Here is a 7,992-nt window from a genome sequence, read left to right on the forward strand (position 1 = left end):
TGAAAGCAAAGAGAATTCATTACTAGCAGATATACTCTATAAGAAATGCTAAACAAAGTTCTTGAGGTCAAAGTAAAATAATACCATATGGAAATGTTAATATATAGAACTAAAAATTGTAATGATTTTGGCTAAATATATTTTCTTAAATATATTTAAGATTATGGTCTTAATATGTCCTTCTTAAAGACAAAGAACATTTTAAAGCAAAAATAATGACATTATAAGGTGAGGTTTATAATATATGAACATGTAAAATATATAAGAACAATATCACGAAGTTCTGGAAGGTATAAATTATCATAAATTTCTTATATAAGTAGTCTAATATGTAGTCAAGGTAGACCATGATAAGTTAAGGACACATATTGTAATCCCTAGACTAATCCCTAAAACATAATCCAAATGGGTATAGCAAAAAAGCCAACTGAGTGATTGGGAAGAAAGACTAAAAAAATACTCAAATAACCCAAAAGAATAAACAAAGAGTACCTAGGCCAAATAGAAAACAAGTAAGATAAATTCAAATATGTCAATAATCATATTAAATATAAATGCACTAAACACTCCAATTAAAAGGCTGATAACATGAGATTGAACTTTTTTAGAAGTAACACAGTTATATGCTGTTTTCAAAATATGCATTGTAAGTGTAAAGATATGGACAAGGTGAAAGTAAAATAATGGAAAAACATACCATGTAAACACTAAACTTAAAATCTTTCTGTGGCTCCCTTAAGATCACACAAAGTAGACTTCAAGGCAATGAGTATTAACAGAGATAAAGAGGGATATTTCATAATCTTAAAAGAATCAGTTAATCAAGAAAGACATCATTCCTAAATGCATATGCATCAAATAAAAGAATTTCAAGAACTACTAAGAAAAATTTAACAAAACTAAAGCAAGAAATATACAAATCCATTTTACGGAGGTGATTATTTAATTAGCCTTATACAAGCTTAATTTTTATACTTACTGATAAAAGTTTGCCAGTTTCTATGATGTTCTGATACCAAAGTTTCCATAACTCCTTATTATGCAAGTAAAATACTACAGCATTTAAAATAGAGGGAGAATATGAAAATATTACTAAAGGATATAGTCTACTCATTGCTTAGGAAAAAGTGATGCCCTTCTCTGTATAAGGTCTCTATTGACCACACACAGATATAGACTCTGAGAGCTTTAACATGAAAACTGGGTTTAACAAACTACTCTCTGGCTTTAATTTCTTAAAACAAGATCTATGTCATTTTTTAACAATCCCTAAATATAAAGTATTTTCACTCTTTGAATTGGAGTCTCTACATAAAACATTTTTTAAATTAGCCTTCATTTCCAGAATCTAACACAAAATTACCATTGTTTTATACTAGAATATTATATCTTATTTTTACTTTGGAATAATGTATCTTTCAACCCCATTTATTTTATGTGAACTGTTAAGAACATCAGTCTCATCAAACTAATTATCGGAGGCAAATGGCTTACCATAAAATTAATGTACTCAGCAACCCCCCCACAAGTTAGTTATTATTCAAACTCACCAATTCTTCTTCTTCATGTATAATTAGTTTTAGACATGCAAATGAAGATGATTAAAAATAAGTAAAGAATGAAGTTATGAAATTGATTCATATGTTCTACTTTTCAGAATCATTATTTCTTAGTCCCTTCAAAGCTGAAAGGACCATTATGCAGGCAGCGCTGTGACAGATGGCAATAGAGACAGCCGAAGGCAAAACTGACTTCAAACTCATCTCTCTAACCTCCTTCCCCCCTTTTTGGCACTCCTCTTGTACTTCTCCTTCCCCTCAGAATCCCGAGTCCTTCCACAAACATTTTTGTTCAATCAAACCACATGTCAACCTTTGAAGAAAAAAGTGATATTCTATAGGCTGAGTCCTGGTAGCACAGAAAGCATCAACTTTCCATTAGGGTAGAGGATCTAGGGAATGGCTACCCTTACTGCTTAAAATTTCACCTTTATAAAGATTTTGTGCCTAGCGCATTCCAAACACATTCACGGAGAGATGAATTCCAGTTCCCCAGCTATGCACCGACTATTTGACTGTGACAAGTTATTTAGCTCATCACCTGTAAAATGGTAATATCTTATCTAATCCATCAATGTTTGATTGAAGCCAGCATGAGTTAAATGCTTAGTCAAGAAGAAAACATCATACAATATAAAAACTGTATTATACAGCAAAAGACATTATTATAAAATCCTATTTCTTGAAAAGTTTTTGGTGATAGTTTTGTAACTCAGATTTATACCATTCAACAACCACTAAGAAATTTTCCCGTGGCTTCTCTCTGTCCAGTTTTAGTGTAATAGAAGGACTATGAACTGCAGGGTCAGCCAGACCTGGGTTTGAATCTCAACTCTGACTAACCCAAGTTGTCATATTGTAAAACAAGAACAATAATCCCAAACTTCTGAAGTTGTTCCAAGTGTGATGTAAGGTAATGTGCATAAAGTGTCTAGTTAAACAAAGGTCTGGCATATAGTAAGTTCTTAATAAATTGCTTTCAATACTACTTTCATTTATTCTGCTTCACCAACTATAGAGTAGGTAAAAACAAGGATTGTACCTTAGTCTCCTTAAAAAATTTTAGTCTTAGTCTTCTTTAAATACCCCCTCAGAAACTCGAAAGTTGCCAAGACCACATTTGGCATAAAATTAATTCTAGTAGGGCTTCCCTGGTGGCGCAGTGGTTGGGAGTCCGCCTGCCGATGCAGGGGACACGGGTTCGTGCCCCGGTCCGGGAAGATCCCACATGCCGCGGAGCGGCTGGGCCCGTGAGCCATGGCCGCTAACCCTGTGCGTCCGGAGCCTGTGCTCCGCAACGGGACAGGCCACAACAGTGAGAGGCCCGTGTACGGCAAAAAAAAAAAAAAAAAAAAAAAATACATTGAATGAATATATATTGATAGAGTTCTACTTCATAGTAGAATCGAAACTAAATACACTCACTTTTTAACTAGCAAGTACAAAATCCTTATTAGTTAAGTTTTCAGTAGAGAAACCTGGAAGACATCATCTTAACTGAATGATAAAAGTTAACATCACCAGAAATGTGAGATTGTGTGTCTCCTGAAACAGTGCAGAATACAGCATCATATCTAAAATGTATAATCTCACTCATGAGGAAACATCAGATAAACCCAAATGAGGAAAAGCCTACGATGTAATTGACCTGAACTCTTAAAAAAGTAAAAACCACTATAGGTAAGAAAAGACTGAGAAATTGTTCCCAACTGAAGAAGTCTAAAGAGATATTAGAGCTAAATGAAATGTCTAATCCTGTATGGGATCCTGGATGTCATTATGACAGTTGGAAGAATTTGAATGGGTTTGGTGGATTCTGTGACAGCAATGTATCCATGTAACTTCTGATTTTGATAGCTGTACTGTGGTCATACAGGACAGTCTTTGTAGGAAATGCACCCTAAGGTATTTAGGGGTGACAGGCAGCATACTCTCAACGGCTCAAAGAAAAATATGGTAACAGTGTGTATATGCATCTACAGAAAGAGAGCTAGAATGATAAAGCAAATGTCGTAAAATGGCAACAGTTAAGAATCTTAGGACATACCAGAGTTCCTGGCAACCTTTAAGTAAGTTTGAAACTTTCTAAAAAAGTAAAATAGCTCACAAAATCGTTATGAATAGAAACTTCGACCTTCAGTTCACTCCAAGCTAGACAGTCCTATTCTTGACCAGATTTTTTTGAAAACCGCTTTAAGGCACAGAGTAAGGTTAGCATGTGACCTTGACATCTCAGAGGGGGTGTGAGTGTTAAGCAGAATCCTGATGCTAACTTAATTTCTTTTAATCACGAGCTGATATCTTCATACCTAGATTTATTTTGAGGCAGAACACTAATGGAATTATTGTCATTAACATTTAAATGCTTATGCTTTCCAACTGTGACTCATAATTTGGAAGAAATTTTTCTTTCGCACATTTTCCCCTCATTAATGGTTTAGTTTCGTAGCAGAACAAGAAACATGCGGCATACAGATGGAGAAGTCATCTTCACTGTAGACAGAGAAAGCACCTAATCTTCTCTTATTTTTGGCAATGTGATCATTTAGAATTTTTCTTTCCCTTTGAGGAGAAATAAATGTTTCTGAAAAACAACCCAAAAATGCACACGCTGCCAACTCCTGTATATCTTGATGATTTGCTAGTTTTCTCTTAATCATGTAGACAAATTTGTTCATTCTGCTTGCCAAAATATAGGTTTATTATGACTTGTAATGTAGCAACTTTCCTCAAAAAAAATGTTTACAGCCTTACCCAACCATACATCTTTATGCACCAAGCAACAACACAAATCACTGTCTGGGGAGTCATTGCATAAATAGAAATGTTAACACACTGAGTCAAAGATGCAGTTGACAAATATTTCTTTGATCCACCTTCTAGATCCTGCCCTTTTTCTGGTGCCTTCATGACTTAGATTACATTTCTGTAAATTTCACATCATGGCATATACTAAGGAATAATATATGCATGTGTATAATTGTAATTCATTGGAATAACATCTCAGCTGGAAGTATTCCCTTTTTCATTGTTTTTGTTTTCATTGTTATTATTATTAAGCTAGTAACATTTACTATTTTCATGACACTTAACACATGTGGAAGCTTCTCTATCCCCAAACATTCTCCTCCTTCTGTGTCCCCGGTCTCAACAAATTTTTCTAGCCACTTGTCCATAGGGAAACTTGGGAGTCATTAGACATTTTCTTTCTTCTTCTCCACCACCATGTCATAAAAGGCTGATTTCTGTTGGTTTTGGCTTCACAGTGGGTCTCTCATCCAGTCCCTCTTCTTTATTCCCATTGCCGTGACTTTGCCCAGACTCATTATCATGTCCCTACATTAGCCATGCGTTTCATCTCCCTTCCAGCAGTCTGCCCGCCTCCACACCGGTGTCAGATTCGCAGCATTCTAGTGATCCTCTCAGTCCCTTACTTAAACCTTTTAAGGACTCCCTTTCTCTACAACCTACACACTCCTTACCTGATCTAATTTGATTTCCATTTCCTTCTCTAATCCTGGTTCTTGCTATGCATAAAACCTTAATGCCCTATACCTTAGACCTCAGCCATAATGAACATCTTGCTTTTCCCAGAATAGGTTCTACTTCCATGGCTGTGCTAGTCTCTCTGCAATGAAACCTTTACCCCCTGTCTTAGTCTAGGCTCTATAAAAAAGTACCATAGACTGAATGGCTTATTTAAAAAAACAGAAATGTATTTCTCACAGTTCTGGAAGCTAAAAGTCTGAGACCCAAGTGTCACCACGGTTGGGTTCTAGTGAGGACCCTCGTTGGGGTTGCAGACTTCTGTTTTCTCTTTGCATCCCCACATGACAGAAAGGGGGTGAGAGAACTCACTGGGGTTCTTTCATAAGGGCACTAATCCTGTTCACAAGAGCCCACCCTCCCAACCTAATCACCTCCCTAAAGCCCCACCTCCTACTATCATCACATTGGGGGTTAGGATTTCAAAATATGAATTTTGGAGGGTACACAAACATTCAGTTCATCGCACCCCTCAACACCAACCCAAGTTCACTTAAACAGTTCTATTATCACATTATCTATTCTACTTTACTGCACATAGAAGGTAATATTGTGTTATCAACACTCTTAAATCCTTAACATCAATAACAGTACCTGGCATATATTAGTCATTCAACACATGTATGCCAAATTAATAAATTCTGGATCTCAAAGCCCAAGCTACATGTTTTCTAAGTAAAGCTCAGGCCAGCTGGGACCATAGACAGTGGCAATGTTCGAGGCACCAGAGATGCTCTACCAAGGACATTCAGCCAGGAGCAAGGACACCCAAAAATAACAGCTGAAAATTTTCAACTGAGGAACAGAAACCCAGAAATAATAGTCAAGAATTTTCCAGGCAAAAATTCAAATGAGAAAGCAGGTAGGAACAGAAATTAAAATACATGCAAAAGATAGACACCACAGGATTGCACCAACCTGGGACAATGCCCTGGACCAACATGCAAGGCACAGACCAAGTATGGGACAGAGCTAGGAACCGTGTGTAGCCGAGAACCAGGAAACTGATAGAAGGAGATGGTCCAAGGGGTCAGAGGCAGCCAACTGGTCAGGGAGTCTAAATGCAGTGACTTAAAACTATCAGCATTTATATAGCTCTCAAGTGAGCTGGTTAGTGATTCAGACTTGTCCCAGCTGGACTAACACCCTTGCCTGGCAGTCAGCTGCAGTTCAGCTATTCCAGGAAGGCCTCTGCTGGGATGACTGGGGTAACTCAGGGCTTCCTCGTGTATCATCCTCCAGCAGTGCTCGTGAGGGCGAGGGCGGAGGGTGGGCAGAGAATCAAGACAGCCAATGAAAACACATTACGGGCTTTTTCAAGCTTCTGCGCACATACCACTTGCCAAAGCCAGTTGCATAACTAAGCTCGGATGGAAGGTGGCGGATTTGGACTCCAGCTCTGTGGTGAGGGGAACTGCAGAGTCACATGGCAGAGGGCACAGATAAAAGCAGGGTGAAGAACTGAGGCCACAAGAGCCAGTGATGACTGTAACAGAAGGTCTGAGCATTTGCGGTGTGCAGGGTACTATTCTAAGCACCGCACATCGTCTCTCTAGTAATTCTCAGGGCTAATATATGAGGTAGCAACTACCAGCCCATTTTATAGATGAGGAAACTGAGGCTTAGAGAGGGTAAATATAGAGCAGTTAATGGCAGAGCCTAACTTAAACATTGGCATATCTGACTCCAGTGCTTTTTTTTTTTTTTTTCCAATTTGGACTTTAGAGAAAATTACTTAAAAGAAAGGCAAAAGGCTGATTTAAAATAAAGTTTGAAAAACAATGAAATTTTGTATAACTTCCAATCATAAGCTCTATATTTATAAAAAGATGTTTCACAGCTATTCTTTAATAATATTTGTTCAATAGACCAAACCACTAAACATTACTGTTGAATGTAAATGCATCATCCTATTTGCAAAACCCTTAATGAGAATTCATGAAAACAATGGTAAACCTAACATAAATACCAATTCTTTTTTTTTTCTTTTTTGCTCTGGAAGCTGGGAACTACTTTGAGTTTTACATTCTTGGCAAATGATTGAAAAGAGCCTGAGCAAAGGAGCTGATATGGTTTTACATGTACAAATTCAAGAAGATACTACAATTTATCTTTTTAAGCGAGATTAGAGCTTCTCAAGGAGCCAGAACACCACTGCACTGAATTTAGAAAACCTTAAGTGGGACAGTCACAAGTCAAGCCATTCACCAACACAGTCCATTACATTTTGTTCATTACGGCGGCACATTTATTACCAACAGTCATAAATCACAGAGAAGTACAGGAAAATCTGGCTTCTGACACAATCACAGCAGCAAGATTCGGTAAAAGCTTCGATCAAGACAATCCCCACATGGCTAAGAAATTGTAACTCACCTCGCACAACAGTATCCTTCGATTTCCTTTCCATCCCTCTGTTCCTTAGAGCTCGTAACTGGGATTGTATGGCTTAGGTTTGTGCTACTCCCCTCTAGTTTACTAACAAAAGGCTAGGGGAGCTGGAAGAAGAAAACCCTAAGAGTCATGAATTACGTGGTCTAGTAAGGAGTGCCAGAGCCAGGAAGGAGCCAGAAGGACTTTCAAGAAAGGGATTCTGCCCTTGGTTCCGTGGTTGGACATCTACTTAGGCAACAGACTGGTTGATATACCCTGCGTTTCAGATGGTGAGTCTGCTGCAGGGCAATCAGCATTCCCAAGGTTTAGCGGGACAAAGACAGTGAGTGTCCCATGGGCAACGTGGATACCTCAGATGGTAATTGGCTTGAGCACTCTTAGCATAATTCACCCAAGAGGGTTGCTCATCAGCAAGAGACCCCATCCAGAAAGCCTGTAGAATAGACCAGCAGCCTTGGGAGGTGGCTGCGCTGACAGCATGGATAGCAAAGGA

This window comes from Delphinapterus leucas, chromosome 14 (genome assembly GCF_059928025.1).
Source record: "Delphinapterus leucas isolate spDelLeu-1000000601 "Yukka" chromosome 14, BTC_Dleu_Yukka2, whole genome shotgun sequence".
Taxonomy (NCBI): domain Eukaryota; kingdom Metazoa; phylum Chordata; class Mammalia; order Artiodactyla; family Monodontidae; genus Delphinapterus; species Delphinapterus leucas.